The sequence below is a fragment of the Marmota monax genome, unplaced genomic scaffold, assembly GCF_021218885.2.
Source record: "Marmota monax isolate L192 unplaced genomic scaffold, Marmota_monax_Labrador192_F-V1.1 WCK01_AAM20220418_F8-fsc00070, whole genome shotgun sequence".
Taxonomy (NCBI): domain Eukaryota; kingdom Metazoa; phylum Chordata; class Mammalia; order Rodentia; family Sciuridae; genus Marmota; species Marmota monax.
In genome coordinates, this window is record NW_026692116.1 from 9,774,080 (window position 1) to 9,801,828 (window position 27,749).

Here is a 27,749-nt window from a genome sequence, read left to right on the forward strand (position 1 = left end):
ATGTCCCATTCATTCTACCATCTTCCCTGTTCCCATCTCCGTTCCCTTCCCTTCATTCCCATTTGTCTAATCCAATGAAGTTCTATTCTTCCCTCCGACACCCCCCCACCCCCCACCCCTGCATTGTGTGTTAGTATCAATGTATCAGAGTATTTGACTTTGGTTTGGTGGATTGACTTATTTCACTTAGCATGATAGTGTCTAGTTTCATCCATTTACCAGCAAATGCCATAATTTCACTCTTCTTTATGGCTGAATTCACATTCTTGATTGTTTCCTTTGCTGTAAAGAAGCTTTTTGGTTTGATACCATCCCATTTATTGATTCTTGATTTTACTTCTTGTGCTTTAGGAGTCTTGTTGAGGAATTCAGTTCCTAATCTGATATGATATAGATTTGAGCCTACTGTTTCATCTATTAGGCGCAGGGTCTCTGGTCTAATGCCTAGATCCTTGATCCACTTTGAGTTGAGTTTTGTGCAGGATGAGAGATATGGGGTTCAATTTCATTCTACTAATATGGATTTCCAGTTTTCCCAGTACCATTTGTTGAAGAGGCTATATGTTCTCCATTGTATGTTTATGGCACCTTTGTCTAATATAAGGTAAGAGTATTTATATAGGTTTGACTCTGTGTCTTCTATTCTGTTCCATTGGTATTCATGTCTGTTTTGGTGCCAAATACCATGCCATTTTTGTTGTTATAGCTCTAAGGTCTGGGATTATGATGTCTCCTGCTTCGCTTTTCTCATTAAGGATTGTATTAGGGGCTTCTTGGACCCTGCTCCTATCAGAGCATACACCAAGCACTAAGAGGCCGAATTCTGGCTCCCGGAACTGAGCCCGCGGGGACCGCTTCTTGGAGCCTACTCTTATCGGAGCTTACACCGAGCACGGAGCGGCCGAGTTCAGGCTCCCGGAACTGCCCTGGCCCAGGGCTAGGAGCCCACGGAAACTGCTTCTCGGTCTGGGTCCAGCTGAGGGCCGGTCAGGACTCACCCGTTGCTTTGGTTGCCCGGCAAGGGGAACGAAATGCTGCCATTCGCATAGGATACCAACATGGCAGAGATCTGATGTCATCAGAAAGCGGCGGAGGAGAGAACTTCATCAATACCAGCGTCGACAGAAACAGTTGGTCTCCTGGTAGGGGGGGTGAGGCACAGACACCCGAGTCTCCTCAATTTGTCGTCGAGCCAGAGGGGAGGAGCCGGGCCGCTGCCAGCGCCCGGAGCAGGCCCAGCGGCTCGCCAGCATGGTGACCGCGTGACCCCAATTGGAGAGGGGGCGGAGCGGAGCCGCCACCCGCACCCACAAGGTGGGCAGACCCGCGACCCAGTGGTACATGGGCGTGGTAGGAGGGGCAGGGCAGAGCCGCCCTTCGCGCTTGCAAGGTAAACAGACCTGTCACAGACTGGCGGGTCAGGCCCAGTGGCCTGCCAGTGTGGTACACACGTCACCCCAACTGGAGTAGGGGCAGAACAGATCCTTCTCCCACGCCCGGATCAGGCCCTGCCGGTGTGGTGGCCACGTGACCCCAATTGGAGTGGGGGCGGAGCGGAACCGCCACCCGTGCCCGCAGGGTGAGCAGACCTGTGACCAACCTGCAGATCAGGCCCAGGGGTCCGCAGGCGTGGTAGGAGGGGCAGGGCAGATCCGCCGCCCGCGCCTCCAAGGTAGGCAGACCTGCGACAGACCGGAGGATCAGGCCCAGGAGCCTGCCGGCGTGGTACACACACCACCCTAATTGGAGTAGGGGCAGAGCAGGGTCACCGCCCGTGCCAGGAACAGGCCCAGCGACCTGCAGGCGGGGTAGTCACGACACCCCAATTGGAGTAGGGGCAGAGCAGAGCCGCCACCCGTGCACGAAAGGTGGGCAGATCTGCGACCGACCAGCGGGACAGGCCCAGTGGCCTGCCGGTACGACAGACACGTCGCCCCATTTGGAGTAGGGGCAGAGTAGAGCTGCCGCCCGCGCCTGCAGGGTAGGCAAACCTGCAACCGACCGTCGGATCAGGCCCGGTGGCCTGCCGGCGTGGTACACTCGTCACCCCAATTGGAGTAGGGGCAGAACAGAGCCGCCGCCAGCGCCCAGAACAGGCCCAGTGACCTGCCGGCGTGGTAGCCAAGACACCCCAATTGGAATAAGGAGAGAGCAGAGCCGCCGCCCGCGCCTGCAGGAAAGATACGCAAGCAGTATGAAAAGACAAGGAAAGAAAGGACCACAAGCAATGCAGGTCAACGCAACTTTAGAAGAGGTAACAGCTGCAGCAGATGGAATGTCAGATAAAGAATTCAGGATATACATGCTTCAGATGATCGGGAGTATCAAGGAAGACATTAGACAGCAAAATCAGACAATGAAAGATCACTTCGACAATGAATTACGCAAACAAATCCAGGAAGCAAAGGATCAACTATACAGGGAGATAGAGCTTATAAAAAACAAACAAACAGAAATCCTAGAAATGCAGGAAGCAATAAACCAACTTAAAAACTCAATGGAGAATACTACCAGCAGAGTAGAACACTTAGAAGATAGAACATCAGACAATGAAGACAAAGTATTTCAACTGGAAAAGAACATGGACAGCTCAGCAAGACTGTTAAGAAACCATGAGCAGAACATCCAAGAAATATGGGATAACATTAAGAGACCAAACCTAAGAGTCATTGGGATACAGGAAGGTACAGAGCTCCAAACCAAAGGAATGAGCAGTCTATTCAATGAAATAATACGAGAAAACTTCCCAGACTTGAAGAATGAGACAGAATCCCAAATCCTAGAAGCCTACAGGACGCCGAATGTGCAAAATCATAAGAGATCCACACCTAGACACATTATAATGAAGATGCCCAACATACAGAATAAGGAGAGAATTTTAAAAGCTACAAGAGAAAGGAAGCAGATTACATTTAGGGGTAAGCCAATCAGGATAACAGCTAATCTTTCAACACAGACTCTGAAAGCTAGAAGATCCTGGAATAACATATTTCAAACACTGAAAGAAAATGGGTTCCAACCAAGAATTGTGTATCCAGCGAAATTAAGCTTCAGGATGGAAGATGAAATTAAAACCTTCCACGATAAACAAAAGTTTAAAGAATTCGCAGCTAGAAAACCATCTCTCCAAAACATCCTTGGCAAAACATTACAGGAAGAGGAAATGGAAAATAACAATGAAAACCAACAGTGGGAGGTAGGACAGTAAAGGGGGGGGGGAATAATCAAAGAGGAAAACAAACCATGTTTAGTAACAGAAATAAACAAATATGGCTGGAACAACAACCCATATCTCAATAATAACCCTAAATGTTAATGGCTTAAACTCACCAATTAAGAGACACAGGCTAGTAGAATGGATCACAAAACAAGACCCAACAATATGCTGCCTACAGGAGACGCATTTGATAGGAAAAGACATACATAGGCTGAAGGTGAAAGGTTGGGAAAAATCATATCACTCATATGGACTTCGGAAACAAGCAGGAGTGTCCATACTCATATCAAATAAAATAGATTTCAAGCCAAAGTTAATCAAAAGGGATAAAGAGGGACACTACATACTGCTTAAGGGAACCATACACCAACAAGACATAACAATCATAAATATTTATGCCCCAAACAATGGTGCAGCTATGTTCGTCAAACAAACTCTTCTCAAGTTCAAGAGTCTAATAGACCACCATACCATAATCATGGGAGACTTCAACACACCTCTCTCGCCACTGGACAGATCTTCCAAACAAAAGTTGAATAAGGAAACTATAGAACTCAATAACACAATTAATAACCTAGACTTAATTGACATATATAGAGTATACCACCCAACATCAAGCAGTTATACTTTTTTCTCAGCAGCACATGGATCCTTCTCAAAAATAGATCATATATTATGTCACAGGGCAACTCTTAGACAATATAAAGGAGTAGAGATAATACCATGCATCTTATCTGATCATAATGGAATGAAACTGAAAATCAACGATAAAAGAAGGAAGGAAAAAGCATACATCACTTGGAGAATGAACAATAGGTTACTGAATGATCAATGGGTTATAGAAGACATCAAGGAGGAAATTAAAAAATTCTTAGAGATAAATGAAAACGCAGACACAACATATTGAAATCTATGGGACACATTGAAAGCAGTTCTAAGAGGAAAATTCATTGCTTGAAGTTCATTCCTTAAAAAAAGAAAAAACCAACAAATAAATGATCTCATACTTCATCTCAAAATCCTAGAAAAAGAAGAGCAAAACAACAGCAAAAGAAGTAGAAGGCAAGAAATAATTAAAATCAGAGCTGAAATTAATGAAATCGAAACAAAAGAAACAATTGAAAAAATTGACAAAACTAAAAGTTGGTTCTTTGAAAAAATAAACAAAATCGACAGACCCTTAGCGATGCTGGCGAAGAGAAGAAGAGAGAGAACTCAAATTACTAGCATACGGGATGAAAAAGGCAATATCACAACAGACACTTCAGAAATACAGAAGATAATCAAAAACTATTTTGAATCCTTATACTCCAATAAATTAGAAGATAGTGAAGGCATAGATAAATTTCTTAAGTCATATGATCTGCCCAGATTGAGTCAGGAGGATATAGACAACCTAAACAGACCAATATCAATTGAGGAAATAGAAGAAACCATAAAAACACTACCAACTAAGAAAAGCCCAGGACCAGATGGGTATACAGCAGAATTTTACAAAACCTTTAAAGAAAAACTAATACCAATACTTTTCAAGCTACTTCAGGGAATAGAAAAAGAGGGAGAACTTCCAAATTCATTCTACGAGGCCAACATCACCCTGATACCTAAACCAGACAAAGACACTTCAAAGAAAGAAAACTACAGACCAATATCTCTAATGAACCTAGATGCAAAAATCCTCAATAAAATTCTGGCGAATCGGATACAAAAACATATCAAAAAAATTGTGCACCATGATCAAGTAGGATTCATCCCTGGGATGCAAGGCTGGTTCAATATACGGAAATCAATAAATGTTATTCACCACATCAATAGACTTAAAAATAAGAACCATATGATCATCTCGATAGATGGGGAAAAAGCATTCGACAAAGTACAGCATCCCTTTATGTTCAAAACTCTAGAAAAACTAGGGATAACAGGAACATACCTCAATATTGTAAAAGCAATCTATGCTAAGCCTCAGGCTAGCATCATTCTGAATGGAGAAAAACTGAAGGCATTCCCTCTAAAATCTGGAACAAGACAGGGATGCCCTCTCTCTCCACTTCTGTTCAACATAGTTCTGGAAACACTGGCCAGAGCAATTAGACAGACGAAAGAAATTAAAGGCATAAAAATAGGAAAAGAAGAACTTAAATTATCACTATTTGCAGATGATATGATTCTATACCTAGCAGACCCAAAAGGCTCTACAAAGAAACTATTAGAGCTAATAAATGAATTCAGCAAAGTGGCAGGATATAAAATCAACACGCATAAATCAAAGGCATTCCTGTATATCAGCGACAAATCCTCTGAAATGGAAATGAGGACAACCACTCCATTCACAATATCTTCAAAAAAATTAAAATACTTGGGAATCAACCTAACAAAAGAGGTAAAAGACTTATACAATGAAAACTACAGAAACCTAAAGAGAGAAATAGAAGAAGATCTTAGAAGATGGAAAAATATACCCTGTTCATGGATAGGCAGAACTAACATCATCAAAATGGCGATATTACCAAAAGTTCTCTATAGGTTTAATGCAATGCCAATCAAAATCCCAACGGCATTTCTTGTAGAAATAGAGAAAGCAATCATGAAATTCATATGGAAAAATAAAAGACCCAGAATAGCAAAAACAATGCTAAGCAGGAAGTGTGAATCAGGCGGTATAGCGATACCAGACTTCAAACTATACTACAGAGCAATAGTAACAAAAACAGCATGGTACTGGTACCAAAACAGGGGGGTGGACCAATGGTACAGAATAGAGGACACAGAAACCAATCCACAAAACTACAACTATCTTATATTTGATAAAGGGGCTAAAAGCATGCAATGGAGGAAGGATAGCATCTTCAACAAATGGTGCTGGGAAACCTGGAAATCCATATGCAACAAAATGAAACTGAATCCCTTTCTCTCGCCATGCACAAAAGTCAATTCAAAATGGATCAAGGAGCTTGATATCAAATCAGAGACACGCCGTCTGATAGAAGAAAAAGTTGGCTATGATCTACATTCGGTGGGGTCGGGCTCCAAATTCCTCAATAGGACACCCATAGCACAAAAGTTAATAACTAGAATCAACAAATGGGACTTACTCAAACTAAAAAGTTTTTTCTCAGCAAAAGAAACAATAAGAGAGGTAAATAGGGAGCCTACACCCTGGGAACAAATCTTTACCCTCACACTTCAGATAGAGCCCTAATATCCAGAGTATACAAAGAACTCAAAAAATTAGACAATAAGAGAACAAACAACCCAATCAACAAATGGGCCAAGGACCTGAACAGACACTTCTCAGAGGAGGACATACAGTCAATCAACGAGTACATGAAAAAATGCTCACCATCTCTAGCTGTCAGAGAAATGCAAATCAAAACCACCCTAAGATACCATCTCACTCCAGTAAGATTGGCAGCCATTATGAAGTCAAACAACAACAAGTGCTGGTGAGGATGTGGGGAAAAGGGTACACTTGTACATTGCTGGTGGGACTGCAGATTGGTGCAGCCAATTTGGAAAGCAGTATGGAGATTTCTTGGAAAGCTGAGAATGGAGCCACCATTTGACCCAGCTATTCCCCTTCTTGGTCTATTCCCTAAAGACCTAAAAAGAGCATGCTACAGGGACACTGCTACATCGATGTTCATAGCAGCACAATTCACAATAGCAAGACTGTGGAACCAACCTAGATGCCCTTCAATAGACGAATGGATAAAAAAAAATGTGGCATTTATACACAATGGAGTATTACTCTGCATTAAAAAATGACAAAATCATAGAATTTGCAGGGAAATGGATGGCATTAGAGCAGATTATGCTAAGTGAAGCTAGCCAATCCCTAAAAAACAAATGCCAAATGTCTTCTTTGATATAAGGAGAGTAACTAAGATCAGAGTAGGGACGAAGAGCAGGAGAAGAAGATTAACATTTAACAGGGATGAGAGGTGGGAGGGAAAGGGAGAGAGAAGGGAAATTGCATGGAAATGGAAGGAGACCCTCAGGGTTATACAGTGGAGGGGTAGAGAGAGAGGAGGGGAGGGGAGAGGAGGGGAGGGGAGCTGAGAGGTGGGGAGGGGGGAGGGTGGAGGATGGGAAAGGCAGCGGAGCACAACAGACACTAGTACGGCAATATGTAAATCAATGGATGTGTAACTGATGTGATTCTGCAATCTGTGTATGGGGTGAAGGTGGGAGTTCATAACCCACTTGAATCAAAGTGTGGAATATGATATGTCAAGAAATTTGTAATGTTTTGAACAACCAACAATAAAAAATTAAAAAAAAAAAAAGAAAGAAAGAAAAAAAAAAAAGGATTGCATTAGGTATTCTGGGCCTGAAAGATACCTTCTCATGCTCTACCTAGTCTTACTGAATCAGAAACTACTGGGGTTAACCCAGCAATTGTAGTCTTATTAAAGCCTCCAAGTGAGTCTCAATCACAGTAAGGTTTGAAAACCACCAGTGCAGCCTATATCTCTTCAATGCAATTTTCATTGTTTATAGAAAAGAATGGTATAATGCGATAATAAGGATTTGAAAAGACTAGAAGAGTCGAAAATCACTGCTATAAGAAATTTAACGAAGGCAAAAAAAAAAGTTGAACATGCAAGGGGAAAGTCCTGGAATAATAAAGATTCACTTGAATTCTGATAGGCTATTCTATCTGCAAAAGTTTTGTGTCCCACCTAACAATCCTTGCATTTAAAAAGAAATAAAGAATTTATGGATTGGGGAAAAGACAAGATAGAGACAAGTGTAGTAGATTTCTATTGTGTCAACTTAGCAATATTTCCCAGATTCCCTTCCCTGCCTAGGACAAGGAGGATTTGGAGCAGAAGAGTCATTTGCATGACAGAATGGGAACAGTTGTCTTTGTGCTCCAAGAAGGTGAGTACAAAGTGCAATTGACTCTTGCAGCTCCTAAGTGTTGCTGGTGTTGCTTACTTGGTTAGCCTGGGCAGCAGCCAAGCATACATCTTCACCTCCCGCTGGACCACCTGCTTTAGCTGTTCCAACTTCTGGGCCAAGTGCATGTGTATCTCCACGGCAAAGGCTTCCAGCTTCTGCAGAACATATCCATCAATCAAATTATAGGCTTAGAGTCAGGGAGAGAGATTCAGTGCCAATTTGTCTTCAGGACTAGTGAGCGCTTTCTTCCTTTACCAGCTGCCTGTCCTGTAAACTTACAGCTCCATTCATTGCCAGATTCAGAAATGACAGCTTCATATAAATTATGCAATCAGCTCTACAATCGTGTGGTCAAAATCCTTAAAAAAGTTATGTTGTGGTGTGTTTGTGTATATGTGTGTGTGGCTGGTTTTATATTCTAAAGAATATGTGTGTGTTTATGTGGGTGTAGTTCTCTGAGCCAACCCTGGCTGGCACAGGTATTTGGGTAGGTGGAAAAAGGATGCAACTATAAAAAAATCCAAGAAATCAAGGAGTAGTTAGGGATTGGGGTGACAGGCAGAACTGGAAGTACTTTGAAAAGAATGTTAGTGAGGGGCTGGGGTTGTGGCTCAGTGGTAGAGTGCTCGTCTGGCATGTGTAAGGCCCTGGGTTCCATCCTTAGCACCATATAAAAATAAATAAAGAAAATAAAGGCATTGTAGTAGGACACCTAAAAAATAAATATTTTTTTAAAAAAGAAAGTTAGTGAGAGTTTAAGGGACTTTGAAGAAAGTGCTAAGAAAGTCCTGATGTGCTATAAGAAATTTAATGAAGGCAAAAAAAAAAGTTGGACATAAGGAGGCTTTCAACAAGCATTTAAAAGAAAGTAAATGGATAACTAAAACTGTGGCCTAACACAGACAAAGGGCTAAAAAGAAATGATTTCTCAAGCCATGGAAGAATCTTAAATGCATATTACTAAGTAGAAGAAGTGATCTAAAAAGCCTATATACTATATGATTCAACTATATGACAGTCTGGGGGAAAAAAAAACTATGGAGTCATTTAAAAAAGAAAGAGAGATGAACAGGCAGATGACAGTGAATGTTTAAGGGCAGTGAAAATAGTCTGCATAATACAATAAACATGGGCACATATCTTTATATATTTTTTCAAACCCTCCAAGAGTGAACCCTAAGATAGATCGTGGACTTTGGTTGGTAATGATTCATCTAGTAGCTCACAGATTGTACAAATGTGCCACTGTGGTACTGAAGTAGATAATGGGGGAGGCTCTGCACCTATGGGAAATGATGGTATATGGTAACTCTACTTTCCATTCAACTTTTTTGTGAACCTAAAATGACTATTAAAATGAAAGAAGGAAGAAAGGAAGGAGAGAGGGAGGGAGGGACGGAGGGAAGGAAGGAGGGAAGGAAGGAAGGAAGGAAGGAAGGAAGGAAGGAAGGTGTCATTGAAAGCTCGAAAAAAGAGTATATTTGTTGTGGCAGAAAATTTAGCAGTGTGTTGCTTGTAGTAATAGTGCCTAATGAACTAGATGATCTATCCAAGGAGACTTCCAGGCAGGGTGCTAAAAGAATCATCAAGGTGCCACCCAGATTCATTTTATTTCTCACAGGAAAATGTGAGAGGAGAGATGAGCTTTGAGAGCTTGGTCCTCTCAAGATCCTCAGAATAAATCATTAGCATCACTTCAAATTGGGAAGCTTAAGATATTTAGGAAACAGAAATGGGATTGCTCAGATCCAACAAAAGATCTATATTAGACCTCAAAACAACTAGAGGTGAGGTACCTTGGAGGCTGATATGAGGAATTTGGTGCTGAATGCACTGGAATGTCATTGGAGATTTCTGAACAAGGCAGTGACCCACAGAGAGAGGTAGATTCTCTCCCAGCTTCTAGGATAAATATAGTCATCTCTATTCTATCTTTCCAATTTGTTGCTGGAAACTATACCTGGCTTAGCATGAAGACTAGTTTTTTCCTCTTAAAAAATGGCAGCCCATCCTAACCCTGAGTTGTCCAAGAATTTCAGGGGCTTTCACAATTCAATTCAGGGCTTAATTGTTCTTACAAGTGCCTGGAGAAGACAAAGAATGGAAGAGCCTCTCAGTCCACTGGCACCATGTTTGGTTTACTGTAACAGAGTTCCAGCACCATTAGGAGACAACTGTCTGCTGCTAAGGTGATACCCATACTTGACAGATCACAGTCATGGTCATAGAGTTTCCTCACACTTGCATTTCAAGTTATTTTGCTCTAATTCCTACATACTTAGCCACTGTTCCCAGAATAAACCTCAGGCCAAGGCAACTAGATCCAAAAGGGCATCCACCAGACTATTCAGAATCAGTTTTCTTGCCTCTTTAGCTATTGAACTGAAATCATCTCCCTCAAGGTGATGCTAATAGAACCTATCCCACCCAGTGGTTCTGGGAATTGAAGGTGTTGATATAGGTAAAGCATTTACATGTTCTGGTGCCTAGCAAGTTCTCACGAGATATAATTATTAGTATTATTTGATGCTTGAGAATGCCTGCTAAATGACAGAAAACTTCTCCAACATACAGGCTAAGCATATCATGATTACAAAATTATTTCTAGTTCTTAAAAATCATGCCTAAATCTGATCATCTTCCCTCTCTTGTAGATTGTGCACTGTCAAAAAGGCAAATATTCATGCAAGGTAGTTATTAAAAGTGAGACTGGATGAGTCAGGGTTTCCGATCCACACTGAGCTATATGTGTTATAAATAGGCCTTTTATAAGAGTGAGCAAGTCAGAGCAAGGCAACTCCAGTGAAGAGAAAGAAAAGGAGAAAGGTTTGTCTAAAACAAAACAAAATAAAAGTGTTCCAGTGATGTAGAATAAGGGATGGGTTTTCTTTATAAAGAATAAAATGAAATGTGATGTTAAAATATTATGCATGTTTTCTTTGCTACTAATTTAACATGCAAAGCCCTTTTCTTATGTTGTGTTCCAGACTTCACCCACATTGTGCACATTAGGATCATGAGTGAAACCCTAGATGAGAATATTATTTCCTCCTCAGCATTTCATCAATTAAGAATCACAAAGGAGACTAGGATAGGACAAGTGTCTTCAGAGAAATCTTGAAAGGTGAGCTTGCTGGCCAGTGTTCTGCCCTGCACAGGTGGTCTTTGAAATGGGCCTGCTTTCCCTTCTTTCCTTTCCTTTCCATTACCACTGCAGTAGCAGTAATGGCCTCCACCAAGGCTGGTTCCTGAGGAATAACCATGGGGGTTGAGGGTGGGGGTTGCTTAGATGCTATTGACTCCTCCTTCTGAGAAAATGCCAGACCCTTGATAGTTATTACTTAACTAGACACAAAGCCACTTCATGTCTAATTAACTTTAACTCTCCACTTTTACTCATGTGCTGAAACCACAATTAAACTGGAAAATAGTATTTTGAAACTTTCCCCCATCTCCCAAATCCATAACAAAGACAATAATATCTAGTGCTGAGAAACCTTGAAGCAAACCATCACTTCTCTTTTGAGAATTTATTTTCCTTCATTGAGGCTCTTTAGGGATATATCAGAATTTTTTTATGACTTTTCTTCAGGTGTGGGGAATAAAGCTGCCTTGGTAACCCAGAAAGCTATGCTAAAATCAAATTGCCTGTGGGTGTCTGTCAGTCACAAAGAAACAAAGAAGAACACTCTGGAAAATAACATGAAACTGAATGAGCTCCCTCTGCAGGTGGTCTGCTTCTTTCCCCTCGCCCTGGCTGTGAGTGGTTGTCCTGCCTGTGCATTATGGCCAGGCACCTGTCACTTGCTCATCTTCTTCTGTGGCTCCACAGGACTCAAGGCAGGGTTCATGTGTCTGAAGCTGTCTGTCCTCCCACACGGGCTACAGCAACTGACCAGCTACGGAGCAGAGATGACAAAGAATGAAAGTCCCCATGTTTCAAAAGGCATTTTAAATTTCAAGAAATATCTGTGAGCTGCAAAGAAAATGCTGGGGGATCAGCACCTGATAAGCAGCTGATTGTTGAGAGCCACAGCCAAAGGGGCCCCAGCAAACTTCCAGCTGCCGGCTGATGATTGGCTCACAGCGGCCCCAGCAACATCTAGCTGATTGGCTCCTCTGCGGTGATGCTCACTGGGCTGTTTCCCTGCCCTTTCAGACCACGGAGCTGCTCATTGGGGGACTTTTTTGGCTCCGCCCACGTGACCCAGCCAATCGGCCTCAAGAGCAGGAGGATTGTGGGAGAGGGAGAGAAGCTTGTGTGGGAGAGAGAGGCTTGTGGAAAGCCGGTGGTGGCAGTTGAGGCTCTGAGGGTTTTTCCTGAGAGGCTGTTTTGTTTGGCGTGTGTGGTTCTAAAAATAAAGTTAGTTTCTTTTGACAAGTGGCTCCTGATTGTGCCCAGCCAGACTGCGGCAGCTGATCACACTCTTGACAATTGACATGGACATTATGGTGTGTCATCTAAGTGACAGGATTGAAATAGCTAGACTCCCTGGAACCAGAGGGCCAGATCCGGGCAAAATTAGCTCAGCTTTCCATCAGGGTGATGACTATCATCTTTTGCACTCCCTTGGGTGTTTTATAGGCAAGGATCTTAGGGAGAGTTTGCCAACAATTAATCCCAGTAGAGGCCTGCAGGTTTCAGGGTGGACATTCATTCATTTTATTGTAGTCCAGAGCACGTTTTACATAAGGCTGTCTGCAAGAACTGAGTCTGTGAAACCATCTGCAATAATATTACGCCTTTTAATCAGTGACCCTATTAAGGATCTCATGTCCCATGCTGATCCCAAATATAGAGACAGTGGAGATGGCTGTAAAGCAAAGCCTTTACTGAGCCTGGGAAATGCCTAGGCATCTTACCACCACACTGCCTACCAGCCCCAGTTAGAAACGTGAAATCCACACCCTGAAACTTAGTCTAAGGCAGAACTGCCTTAAAGAAAATGTGTTATAAACAGAATAGTATTTTATGTTCAAATTTTAGTTCTAGAGAGAGAGATCAACAAAAGGAGTAATTTGGCAAACAGGGTGGAAATGGCATAGTTTCCCCTGGAAGGTAGCTTTCATTTTGCCCAGAAAAGAGAGAGTCATAAAAGTCACAAAATCATAAAAATCACATAAAATAACAACCATTTCAATGAAAGTTTACACCAAGTATATTTTTGTTTGTCAACACTAGATTAAAAATCATCTAGACCAATTTCCTTATTTTATAAGAAAAAAAAAGTAGACTTTTCCCCCTAATAATCAACCACATAAGAACAGATTTCCACTGGAGTGGAAGAAGAGGGTAGATCCAGGAGGGCAGAGGTCTCAAGGATCCTCTAGGAGCAAACCAGAGACTAGAGTCAAGACATGAAAAGAGAAATAAGAATGCTGGAAGATCAGATAGAAGAAAAGCAGAAGCAAGGTTGCTTATTCCACTAGACTAAATTCCACCTGCTCTGGAAGGTGGCAAAAAAGAAAAAAAAACAAAAACATGAGGATTCTAGGTCCACAATGAAGCCAGAAAATTTTATAATCTTATACTGAATAAATTTGCAAAAGCTTCTTTGGAACCTGGAAAGTACTCCCACGAAATGTGGCGAAACACACAAGTTCTTTGTCAGACATTGCCTTGCCCTGTGTCCTCTCATGATAATGTTAATATACAAATGAATGAAAATGAAGGATATGACTCCTAGGGGGTTAGGCAGGGAGTCCCATAAGCTTTCCTGTGTGAAATTAGAATGGTAAACATATAATTAAAATATGTACTACTTTGCAATTAAAAGAGTGCCATGCCCAAGCTTTCTGACAATGCCATATAGTATCACTTCGCTTCTAAAAATTCCTTTCACAGTTGGCTCTATAGAAGTTTACATTCTGCACTATTCTTAGCTGTCAGCTAGATCTACAGCAGTTGGAGGATTCCGGGGAGTCCTCATCGCCAAATTCCAGGACACGTAGCTAATGCCACTGTTTCAAAATTCTCTTGTTAAAATAAATGCATGATCTAGAAGGTTTTAGTTATCAAAAGAATGGTACTTTTAAATATAATACAAGCCAAAACAAAAATTTTTCTATAGCAAACTCTTAAAGTAACAACCATTTTAATGAAAGTTTATACCAACACAGTAATGGTGTTGACAAACAGTAATATATTTTTAAACAATATCAGAATAAATAAATGATTCCAGTACCAAAATTACAAAGACAATTAATATTATTTAGTAGAGCGATTTGATCAATGTATTTAATAGGCCATGTTGAATACATGTCTGTTTCAGATTAATTCTTGATCAGATATTTGCTGAGCACCTTCTGAACAAAACAGTCAAAATTGCCAGACTTCCTGAAGTTTACATTGTAGGGTGGATATTAAAAAACAAAACATTTTTAAAATAGAGAAATCATAGTGTATTAGGTGACAAACACTGTGCAAAACCAGAATGATTTTGGAGGGTCACAGGGGAGAGGTCAAACCATGTTAAATAGGGTGGCCTGCGTGTACCTTATTAAGAAGGGAAAGCCCAAGAATGCTTACAGAAAGAGAGGGACCGGCCATGTGGGTATTTAACAGCATTCCAGACAGAAGCCTGTGTAAAGACTCTGAGGTGTAGCATGTCGGCATGTACGAGTATCAGAGGAAGAGTATCAAGAGACTGAGGCAGCTCAGTTGGTACAGGACTTTGTACACCGCTGTTAGTACTTTGGCTTTTATACTAAAGGTTCTGAACAAATGAATGACATGTTTGTGCTCTAGAATGATCATTTCAACTGCTTTGTTGAAACACGTGGGATGGAGAAAGAATGGAAGCAGGAAAACCAATTAAGGGGTGAAAGACAAATAAATTGCTCATAGTAGGGTGCTAATAGTAGAGATAATAAGAATTGATCAAATAAAATATATAGTGATTTAAAGGTAGGAAAAATGGAATTTTCTGACTTGATGAGGGTATAAGAGAAAGAGAAAATTCCAGGGTATCTTAGAATTTGACCCTGAGCAATCAAAAAGGTGGTATCACCATCAACTGGGAAGGGGATGGCTGGGAATAAAGTACTGCTAAGTTGAAGATCTGATGTTCCATTTTGGGATATATTGGATTTAAGATATTATTTGCACTCACAGGGGAAATTTCAACAAGGCAGTGAATGGAGGCAACTGTTTCTAAATATTGCCACAAAAGCCCAAAATGGGATGGTAACTGGCAAGTTTGAGAGAGGCAGCAGGAAACTTTGGTTTACATCGCTTTAATATAAGAAATATAGGGCTGGGGTTGTGGCTCAGCGGTAGAGTGCTTGCCTCACATATGCGAGACCCAGGGTTCGATCCTCAGCACCACATAAAAATAAATAAAATAAAGTTATTGTGTCCAACTATAACTAAAAAATAAGTATTAATATATATATATATATTATATATAATAGATATAAAAGTATATTGGTATATTTGTAATAGTATATTTATATAAATATTAAGGATGATAATGTTCCAAGAAGGTGAAAACCTGATGAATCAGGAGAGACAGAGGATTGCTGGAACAATTATCTTGAGTAGATAAGAAAGGATGGGATCCAGCACACAAGTAGAAGGAGTAGGCTTCTCTGGAAGAAGCAGCAATAGAGACAAGCACATACAATAAAGTTTATGGAGGCAGATGCTGGTAGATGGGTAAATATAATGGTTGGAGTCTAAAGAATTTTCTTTCAGTTGTGATTGATAATGATGGAGAAGGGGTATAAGGTTTAAAAAAAGAGATCTAAAAAAAAATTAACTAGAAAAGAGGAAAAAGTAAATGGATTAGGGAAGCATAATTCCAGACAGCACTAAGCATGAAGCACAAGCTGGCTGGTGCATACCTGTAATCCCAGCGTCTCTGGAGGCCAAGGCAGGATGATGGAGAGTTCAAAGCCAGCCTCAGTAACAGCAAGGTGATAAGAAACTCAGTGAGACCCTGTCTCTAAATAAAATACAAAATAAGGCTGAGGATGTGACTCAGTGGGTGAGTAGCCCTGAATTCCATCTCTAGTACCCCCACCCCAAAAAAGAAGAATAAAGCACAAGCCTCAGAGGCCCACCTGAAGTACGTAATAATTAATTTACATTTGGACTCTATTCAAATTTTACATTAAGGCAAGATCGGTTTTTCTCCTGTCATGTTCACATTCATTGGTCCAGATACACAGTAGACAAGAGAAATGGACTTACAGCTTTGGCAAGGAAGAACAGTGATGCCCAACCAGGCAGGGAATTGAAGATATATGCAAGGGGGTGACTAAAATGGTTGAAAAGGAATTTAAGCTTGGTCAAGAGAGAAGAGAGCCCATTAGGAGGAGAGTAACAGAGTGATAAGTAGGAGAATTAATGGGCTTGAGAACTAGATGGGATCTGGGAAATGTTTTGGATCATTGTTCCAGGAGTGGGCTAGAAGGGAGGAAATGGTCGTCATAGAGTGGGGAGAGATTATGCAGATGTTACAATTATGGGTAATCCAAAATTCAGGATAATAATCTTTTTGTTTGTTTGTTTCTTTTTTACCCAAGGAAAGGTATTGTAGAAAAGAAAAATATAATGTGAGCAGAAGAAAATGAGGAATGATTAAACACAGTTATATTGAAAGGATCAGCAGGCTTTCAAGATCAGCTGTTAAATTGCTTCCTTTGGATTTCCATCAGTATAGAGAAAATAATGACAGGTGGCAGCCAGTGTAAGAAAAAGACTTTATTTCTCAAAATAAACTATCTTCAATGACTTCACCCATTAGAGATTTATTTAACATTCTTCTTTTGAAATGTATTTATTGTATCAGTCATCTATATCTTAGTATAAATTGTGGTGATTAGAATAGTCCAGGGCTTTCTGATCCCTAACTCAGATCTTTCCAATGAGAAAGTGGAAGTTCTCAACAGAAAAAAATGAAAATACTGACTGATGTTTATATCAGCTTTATGCAAAATAGCCAAAAAGTAGAAACAATCCAAATGTCTATCAACTGATGAATAAATAAAATGTTGTCTATTCAAACAATGGAATAGTATTTGGTAATTAAAATATGCAAAGTTCTAATATATGCCACAACTTGGATGGAATTTTCATTATGCTAAATAAGTCAAACATAACCTAGTGAGACCCTGTCTCAAAATAAAATTTAAAGAAAACAGGGATGGGATGTGGCTCAGTGGTAGGATGTGACTGGGTTCAATCCTCAGTACACAAAAAAAAAAAAAAACAAAGCCATATATTGTTTGATTCTACATAAATGAAATGTCCAGAAGTGACAGGTCAATAGAAAGTAGATTAATGGTTGCCTAGGGTTACAGGTATGGTGATTGAGTGTGATAACTATGGGTTAGGGGGTTTCTTTGGTGGTAATATAAATGTCCTAAAATTGTGATGATAACGTACAACTCTGTATAGATACTAAAATAAAATTGGAATTTATAATTATTTGGGTGGATTGTGTAATATCTGAATTATACCTCAATTAAATTGTTTTTGAAAGAAAGAGAAAAGAAATGTGATGAAATGAAACTCTGGGCTGGGATGTAACACATGGTTAGCATACCCAAGACCTTGGGTTCAATCCCCAACACCAGAGAAAGAAAGAAAGGAAGGAAGGAAGGAAGGAAGGAAAGAGAAAAACTGTGAATGAGTTCAAGTGAGCTTTGGACAGCTGAAGGGCAGTATTAAAAAAGACCACATTTAAAAAAAAAAAAAAACTTGGGAAACACTGAAAGAAGCTCTCTCTTTCTTGGAATTTGACCAGCTGATAATTAACATGTGAATCTCTCTGGAATCTGCTCTGCCACCATCTTGGGCCCTTCTGCTGCCCAAGGTTGCTAAAGCTTCCCCAGAAGAAACACACCCTGACCAAGCAAACCCAGAGCTTTTAGAGAATAGTGTATAGAGCTCAGTCTCCAATTTCAGGCAGAAATTAAATTCTCACTGCTGCAGGCTATGTGTGTGACTTTGGATAGATCTTACTGTTCTGGTCTCCATGTCCAGTGGGAAAAAAATGGGAAAGTACCCATCTTATAGTATCATTGCAAGAATTAAATAAAAAAGACAAAGAACTTATTGCAATAACTGGCACATAATGACTGCTTACTCATAATAACAACAAAATTTTAAGAATGTACAGCTGGATGGCTAGAGATGCCAATATATTTTAAGGTGCATATTCTAGCACTCTCTATTTATGCCCCCAGGCCAGGCAATCAGAAGGAAAGAAAAGTAGTGCATTCAAGTGAGGTCTCTTTCCCCGCTTCCTTCTCTCCCCATCAAATACTTCCTCTGTGACAAATACTCCTGTCTCTGAGTGAAATTGATCCTTGCCTTCAAAAAGAAATGGTAATGTCACAGGGGCAGCTACTTTTGTACCCAAATGTAGAACAATTGCTAAGTTGTTACCTTTGGTGAAATGAATCAGGGCTGCTGCCATCAAATGGCCTTTGTAAACCTGTGAAAAAAAATTCACCAAAAATATGTCTTAATTTGACACTAACAGTTCAACAAGCAAGCAATGCTTATGCAGATTTACGCTCTAACATTTATTTCATTACTTAATATATACACAAAAATAATAATTATTTTATAAGTAATAAAATAACCACTTTCAATTACTTCTTATTCATAATTATTATTAGTTAATATTTGCTTACTATTTGTTAATCATTAAAGTAGCACAATGTGCTATGGAGTCACATACAAGAGAAGGATTAGTTCTATTAGCCCTGTCAGGCTTCAGAGAGGAGATATGCTTTCAAGAGGCCTTGGAAGGATAAGAAGAAATTCTAAAGCTAAGAAGCGGGCATGAGGACAGCAGTTAACTATCTGTCCACTGGAAACCACGTAATGGATTCCAGAGTACAACAACTCTAACTCCAGAGGCTCACCCCAGAATCCAATGCCCATGTAACTGGTTGAAGTGAATAAAGACAAAAAAAAAAAAAAGGTCGTTTGATTTGACAGTGAAGACACTGGGTGAGATGCATTTTCTGAGGAAGCTGTTGGCTCTGTTAGATGTAAGAATTACCTAAATTATTTCTCTTTTCATGTAGACCACTTCTGCAGAACTGAGATAAATTCTTTAGTAATTTCTTTGAGTGGGAAGCCTTCAAAAAGACATAAGCCCATGGAATTACTAAAAGGAAAGTCACTTTTCATTGGGGAGAGGAATTTATTATCTCTGAAATAATTATGCTTATAGCTGGAGCCTGACTATAAAAATCTTAAGTCTTTTCTTTTTTCTTTTCTTAAAGTACCACCAATTACCTGGAGGCGATCTCCCCTAGTTGTGAGATATTTAGTCTAATTTTTTAAAGGAAATAAATTCTTCTCTATGCTCAATTTTCATGCTCATTAAGTGTTTACAGGGCAAAAGAAAAAAAATGTTTGCATAACTTATAAAGGAACAAATCATAACAAAGTACTTAGTTAAAATTTATAAGTCCATAACTATGAAAAGAGGAATCTGCTTCAGAAAGAAACCAAGTTTTCAGCTCGGAAAAATTCAAATGTTATCTCCTCAGAAAGGCTTCCTTGACCTCTCTAAGTTAACAGCACATCCCACCATCGCCCCCCAAGCCCTAACCATTAAACCTCTTAAAAACCCTGCTTTGTTTTCTCTATAGCATTTAATCCAGAACTTTGTTCACTTTTCTCTTGTCTTTCACCACAAAATCTAAGGTCCAAGAGAGCAGACACATGCCCATGTTGCTCAGCTTTCTACCCCAACCTTATCCAGTACCTGATTCATGGTGCACTATAAATTTTTGTTGAAGGCATAAAATTAACCAAGCCACAGCAATAATGATCTTAAGGTGAATGGCACTGAAAGGTTTCATCCTGTGAACAGAACGTGAAGTTAACATATGATTCCCAGCAACTCCAAGTAATTCCATCCTTTCAAACTAACCACACAGGCACACACAAATGACCAGCTAACACACAGGTGGTATGTAGAATAAAATTTCCATAGCAGGCCTACTGATTTCAAGCTCCTTCCTTAGGGAAAGGATCACTTTTTTTTAGTAGTACTGGCCACTCAGTAAAGCATGAATGCTTGATTAAGCTCGCATTCCATTTTAGACTGTGGGAAGTGTTTTCCCCACTAAATATATCATTCATTTGACCTAAACACCTGGAAAGGTGATAAACTACTAAATATATCTAGACTCATTTAGTTATGTTTTCCCCAAGAAACATAATTAGTTATGTTTTCTGTGGTTAAAGGGAGGAAGGGTGGAAGGGGGTGGACAAAATGGGCTGCATTTAAATAGTGAGGATCCATAGAGGCAGCCACCAAGAATTTTATGCACATTTGGATGAAAAGGAAAAAGTGAAACTGGCCATGATATGGGATTAATTATGCATGCTGCTTGAGTCAGAATGTTGACTACAAGCTCTAAATGTGTTAGCACTTCTTGGTTTGGTGAAAAGAACCAAGAGCTATTGACAAGAACAGAAATAAAAGCTGCAATAATATTGCTGTGGGAAGCAAGGACTCTCAGCTGTTATAATAACACTTTATCCAAATGACTTTAGGAAATCCAAGTTTTTCTTCAAATCATTTTTGTTATCTGTAGTGTTTAATTTACATCTTACTATTGCAATGGCCACTGCACAATGAAAGGTCTTTCCCAAATCCAGTCCTAAACATCCAACTGCAATTAATTTTTGCATGTTGAGCTCTGTCTTAGCTTTTTTACTGTTGTGACTAAAAGGATCTGACCAGAACAATTTTAGAGAGGAAAAGTTTAATTAAGGGCTCAGGGTTTCAGAGGTCTCTATCCATAGACAGCAAGTTCCATTTCTCCAGGCTCCAAGTGAGGCAGAACATCATGGTGAGAGTGTGTCCGCTTTCTCACTGCTGCGACTGAAAGACCCTATATGACAACTGTAAAGGAGGAAAGGTTTACTTAAGGACTCACAGTTTCAGAGGCCTTAGTCCATAGAAGGTCAGTTCCATTCCTCAGGGCTTGAGGTGAGGACATGATGGCAGAAGAGTGTGGCAGAGAAAACCAGCTCACATGATGATCAGAAAGCAGAGACAGAGAGACTCTACTCTTCAGATACAAAATATATACCCCATAGCCATGTCCCCAATGAACTACTTCCTCCAGCCATACCACCTGCTTCCAGTTACCACTCAGTTAATTTCATCAGGGATTAATTCACTGATTAGGTTAAGGGTATGACCCAATCATTTCTCCTCCAAACTTTCTCGCATTGTCTCACACGTGAGCGATTGGCGGACACCTCACATCCAAATCCTAACAAACTCATAGCCTGCGAAGGCACACCTCTCCTAAAAGTCGAAGTCCTTTCAGTCCCAAGAGGCTCCCACACTCTCCTAGTCCTTTGCTGGAATTCTCTATCCATTCAATGGTGACCTCTTCTATAGCAACTGTTCATTCAATCATGCTGGTCTCCTTCTCTCTGTTCTCCACTTACTCCTGCTTAGGGCTGCTTACCAATTTGAGGCATCCTGTCTTGCTTGGTCTTTAGAAGTGTTTTAGAAGGAAAGTATCCTCTGTTGATTTTTACAGCTCTTTCTTCTCAGAACTAAAGTCAGTTTCCTTCACATTAAAATCAGACACTGGGCTCATACACATAAAAGTACTCCTCCCAAATAACTGAGCAGTTTCCCAGACTCAGGTATGCATCTTTTCAACAATCTCCTTTATCAAGATGAGTTCTCTATTCAGGATGTTGCTAGAGGTTCCCAGAGTCCCAGGGATAAAGGATCAGTTCCACAATTATCTCCTTATTTCTCCTTGACTCCCACTGGCAAATGCCTTGAAAATATAGCATCCCCCTCAGGAGTGTGCAGATTAGGTTTCCTCCTACCCTACACCACAGTTTTCCTGCAAAGGTGAAACTTTTAACGTGAACTTGGTGCCTTGGAAGCAAATGAAGGTAAGGAATATGAAAGCTCAGATTAGTAGTCCAAAATTCCTCATTTACTGACAAATCTTACATGAAATAGAGAAAACACCTACTGATTAAAAAACAAAGAAGTCAACTAAAGTTGGTAGCTTGAGTTTCAGCAAATAAAAAAAAAGAAAGAAAAAAAAATGAACATGAATCAGCTAACATTTAGGACTTCTCTGTAGGAGTGAATATTTCTCCCAAATAGAGAGGTCAGTGGGCTGCCATGTAACATCTATTCTATCAGCTAGAACATTTCGCTCTGTAGTATAATGGAGCTTGTAAATAAAGCTAAACTCAGAGTTGTTTCCCAAGGGGAGATCATGAAGTCTGCTCTGGTGGAATGTCAAGACGTAAGGGAAAAAGAGATCATCAATAAACAAATGCACAGAACTGAATAGTTACATTCTTTTTTGTGGACAAACCCGTCTTTATTTCAGGCCCTGTGTTAGGAAGTCACGGCTTCTCCTCTTTATAAATAGCTTGGCATTTGGAGGCTACCATTTGTAATGGCTTATGAAAGCCTCTGTACCTTTCCCACTCTTGTGTACCTAATGCATACCATTTGTTTGCTTTCCATTGTCAGCCTGTACATTTGCATTTGGTAGATTTGTGGGAAGGTGGAGATGACCCAGCAGTCACACAAAGCTCAACACAAAACCAAGGTGTTTGCATTGCTCAAGAAGCTTTCTACCTTCAGTAGCTCCCAGAAATATAATCATCCACTAGGCCATAGTAAGATACTCTTTCTTGATTCCCCACAAAGACAGAGTTAGTAAATTAAAAGAAAGGAAAATGGACCTGCCCCACACCCTAAGCAGTTGAGATTTTTATTTCATTCATATCCATTTCTAAAAGACACATGTAAATAAAGGAAGGCAATAAGAATAGAGCTTGATAAAATCAAATTGTCAAATGGTCAAAGCATAGTAAGTTAATAAAGCTGTGAACAAAATTAGCCAGAGATATTCATCTAGCTTGACCTTTGTTTCCCAAATGAATTACTATTCTTACTCTATTCAGGGACTACTTTTAAAGGGCTGGTTACTATGGGGGTACCACAATAGCTTCAGATTTCATTTTTTAAGAATTCAAAGGTCCATGAGGAAGAAAGCAGCCTGCTCTTTGGAATTTCACTTGGAAGGAAACTTACACTTAAATAGTCTTCAAGTTTTCTTCTGAAAACATTTTTATGCTCTAAGATTAAAATTAAACATATACAAAGAAAGATTTGTATTGCTGATGTTTTTTAAAACTGATACGGGTAAAAAGGAGCAGCTACCTCTGTCACTATCTGGCTATGTTCTAAGCCTTCAAATTGCTGAGGAAGTAAGATTTCTAGTTAACCTTCAGCTCTAAAAAGGTCCCTACAGATCTATTGTGGCAATCCTAGTTTTTGGAACTTAGTGTTTTGTTTTGTTTTTTTAAATCTCACCCCACCCACACCACTGCATGACTACATAATGCAATTCTTTCCGTCTTTGCCCTGAGCACACATTAAGCAATCTAACTCCTACACTTAGAATCTCACCAAAAAGGAAAGGGAAAGAGAGAAGAGGGAAAGAGAGGAGCAGAAGGAGGGATAAGGTGGGAAGGAAAATACAGGGTATGCACACAAAAGAATTTCACTTGTATGATGGATCTAATGATGAAGTATCCAAGTTTTGTTTTAATGTTAAAATAAGGCAAAACTTCTAAACATAAGATGTTTGGGTTTTTTTTTATTATTTCTTATGTTCCTTTTTAAAGGCTCACTTATGACATACAATAAACACTGGCAAAGCATCCATGTCTCCAGAGAGAGACCCATTAAATATTTTGGAAGTTAACTTTTAGTTGGCATCTTTCTAAACATGTAATTCCCAAAATCTTCAAGCTAGAATTACAATTATCTGGAACCCAATCTGTCAGTCAGCAAAGCCTCAGAGCCCTCACTCTTAATAGTGAAATGGGCTGAAGGGCAGACACACTGACAGCTGGCTCCTTGCTCGCTCTGCCATGTAAATCCACTTTAACATAACTAGATCACACCCTAGCTTTTAGAGTGATGGCTCAGCCCAGAGGCTGTTCTAATTGGATAAGCTTATAGACTATTTCCATAATGACAAAGAATCAGACGACGTTTTTCCATGATTTCCACAGTCAGCCTAATGGAAAGTCTGCTAGACAGGGAGTGTTACCATCTGATGAATCGGTGCCCTGCCCAAGTCTGGTCATCTTGCCTCAATTTTCCTAGGTTGGAAATGAAGATATCCAATAGCTTCTTTGTCATGGGGAAGGAAGAGGCTGGTCTTTCTCTAGAATAAGTCAATTACAGTATTAGGTCATATGTGTAAAAGATTCATGCAGCAAATGTGAAGACACCAAAAGAAACAACAATGTGACTGTAAGATTTGATATAGTTTCAAAGAAAGTAGCTATTATGCTTCATGACCAGGTTAAACTAAGTACTCATTTAATATTGCTGTAAAAAATTTGTAAGAAATCATTATTCCCACCAGTTTACACCTGAAGAAAACTCTTTGACATATCAACCAATATTCCCCAGTATATTCCACTTATAAATAGAAAAGTTTAAAAATAAGCCCATGTCTCTGATTCTGGAATCACCAACAGTTGTTAATGTATGGAAAAGATTAAAGATTTGATGTCCATGACCTAGTTAAGGATCATTAATAAATATACAGAGATACAAATATATTGATTGTGTGTGTGTGTGTGTGTGAGTGTGTGTGGTCTTTAAATACTACGTACCTTATAAAACAAACTGGGAATTTATAAACCTCTATGTGACAATTTGGTAGTATGTCAACCTGTCATCTTCTAGAGAATCTATACCTATAAAGTTTATTCACCTTGTCTATGACGACATAGAAAATGAGGGGCTATGACTGTACAATGTCCCTTCTGCTTCACTACCTCCACCTTTGACTCATTCTCTTAATTAGTTAGCTTCTATGTGTCCACATCTAAAACACAGCTCAGTGGTCCTCTCAGCCAGCATGAGTGAGTGGAAGCTGGTCTTCCCTCTGCCCAGAATCTAACTTTGGACACCTTTCACTTTTCTCCAAGAGTTTACTTGTCTTCTGTTTACCTCCTCACCTCTCTAATAAAAAGAGCACATTTTCTTTTTTTTTTTTTTTTTTCTCTTGACATATCATATTTCATACATTAGATTCCAGTTGGTTATGAACTCCCAATTTTACCCCAAATACAGATTGCAGAATCACATCGGTTACACATCCACATTTTTACGTAATGCCCTATTAGTAACTGTTGTATTCTGCTACCTTTCCTATCCTCTACCATCCCCCCTCCCTCCCCTCCCATCTTCTCTCTCTAGAAAGAAACATTTTCTTATTTCTCTTTGTCTCCAGCACATAGCATGATGCTGGTTACATGTCAGCAGATGTTTAACTAATTGTGATGCATGGGTAGATGAAAGATTAAATGATAAGGACTCATAATGCCAGGCTTCCATTTAGTGGTGACACACCTTTACAATTCCATATCTAATACCCGAATTGCAATCCTGTGTATAAACAAAGTGTTCTTTGAAACTCTTGAGGAATAAAAGTATTTGAGATCCAAATATTAGCACCAGAAATCCCCATGCCCAAATTTGGGAGCCGAGTAGAGATGTGGAATAAACAACTTCTTCATGGGAAAGATAGCTCCTCCATGACCAGTTTCATTTCTCTATTTGTATTTATGATCCCAACATAAATACAAGTATTTATTTTGCTATGCCAACAAAACCTGATTGGACTTTAAGAAGAAAGGGGAAAAAGGAATGTAACAATTTCAATAAGGAAAAGGGACCCCATTTAATATTTTTCTTTTTGCAAATCTAGGACAAAAATTACCAACTACTCAAATACTAGAACTTAAAATCAGTTACCTTTTAAACTCAAATGACAAACTTATGGGGGAAAAGTAGAAATAACTTTGCAAAACAAAAAGCAAAGAAAGATTGAATTTTTCAAGTTCAAAAAGCAGCTGAGTACACACACAGAAGGATCTGGATAATTTTAAACATACAGTTTAGTGTGTGGTATCATATATCATGGGTACCATTCTGAATACTTTTGGTTTCAGGAACATTTTTTGGTTCAAATACCTTAAATATCATTTTGAATTGACTGGCTAAAAAAAAAGTATCCAGCGAAGGTATCAGATGGAACAGCATTTTTGAAAACACCCAAACCCAAAAACAATGCTGAGGGAAGGGCGGCTACCCTACCCTGCTAACAAAGGAAGGAAAGTGAATAAGGCGAATGTCCTCAGCAATGCTCTCACTCTAAACAAATGCATTAGAGCTAAACCTAGCGGGTCACTTTTATCCTGCTCTCTAGTGCGCATTGTACAGGGGTGTGAATGCCACAAGATCTGCACTTATGCGTAGTAAATTTATAGAGGAAAACGCATTGTGCTGAAACATCAGTGTACTTGATCCTCATGGAATGATAACTATGGACTGCTTGACTTCCAGCTTTTTCTGTAGTTTGCTTTTGTTTTTATTTTTTGGTGGGATTGTGGCACAGGGCCTCACACCTGCTAGAAAAGTGAGCTACATTCCCAGCCCCTTCTCTAGCTGAGATAAAGTCATGTTTGCTATGATGCTTATTATTTTTATGTTCCTTTGTAAGCTGAGGAAGAGGGAACTAAAATACAAGGTCACAAATATGTTAAATATTGACATAAATCTTGCTGGGCTCAGTGGCACACACCTGTAATTCCAGTGATTCAGGAGGCCAAGGCAGGAGGATTGCAAGTTCAAGGCCAGCCTTGGCAACTTACTGAGGCTCTGAGCAACTTAGCAAGACTCTGTCTCAAAATAAAAAAAAATAAAAGGGTTGGTGATGTGGCTCAGTGGTAAAGCACCCCTGGGTTTAATCCCCAGTACCAAGTTTTGATATGGTATTGGATAACTGAGGCTCTGTTCAAAAACAGTTGCATCTTTTATCTCTAAAGTCAAACAATTGGTTTAATTAAATATCCTTTTCCACTAAATGGAGCACTTGTTGACCTCTGAGAGATTCAGCCTGAAAGAATTATATAGATGTTCAAAGAGAAAGCAATGGCTTAACCACAAACACTGTCCTACTATTTGTTAGATTTTTTTTTTGTATTGATAGACCTTTGGAATATTTCACTTTCAGAAAAGTTATGGTCTAATCCATGAACAAACCTCTAAGGAAAAATGGTTATAGACTGTGTCCAGTCTTAAAAATCAATAGAAAAATCAACAAAATGATCACATTTGCATGTGATGCATAATGCATTATTCTATGCATCTAATAATAATATGTGATTAAATCTTGTGCTATGTCTCATTACAACTAAGGAAAATTGGAGGTTGGATGGTTTAGAATACAGACATGGAGATTTGGGACCAGACAGTCCTAGATTTAAATCCTAGTTTCATTGATTACTGTATCTATAACCCTTTAGTAGGTTAGTTAATCTTTTTGAATGTCAATTTCCTGGGCCATATAAGTTTCTATATTCTATTACACATCAGAGTGACTATATTTAATAATATTATATTAGATATTATAAGATAGACAAAAAAGAAGATCCTTAATTTTCTCTCCCCAGAGAAATGGTAGATGTTTGAGGTGATAAATAGGCTAATTACCATGATTTGATCATTATGCAATACATGCATGTATTGAAACAAATATCACATTGTGCCCCATAGATATG

The 27,749-nt window shown here is 39.5% G+C and overlaps 2 long non-coding RNA genes across 2 annotated transcripts; one reads left to right on the top strand and one right to left on the bottom strand.

Annotated features, from left to right (window-relative positions):
- The first annotated feature begins 7,328 nt into the window (after positions 1–7,328).
- Positions 7,329–27,171, top strand: LOC131424927 (uncharacterized). The gene is made up of 3 exons (XR_009228583.1): positions 7,329–8,101; positions 11,110–11,246; positions 11,955–27,171. It is a non-coding gene; the product is annotated as an uncharacterized LOC131424927 (long non-coding RNA).
- LOC124105265 (uncharacterized) lies at positions 7,952–24,197 on the bottom strand. Its single transcript, XR_006855678.2, has 4 exons — positions 19,858–24,197; positions 18,519–18,567; positions 15,968–16,068; positions 7,952–8,277 (listed from the first exon to the last, which is right to left on the bottom strand). It is a non-coding gene; the product is annotated as an uncharacterized LOC124105265 (long non-coding RNA).
- Positions 27,172–27,749: the final 578 nt, after the last annotated feature.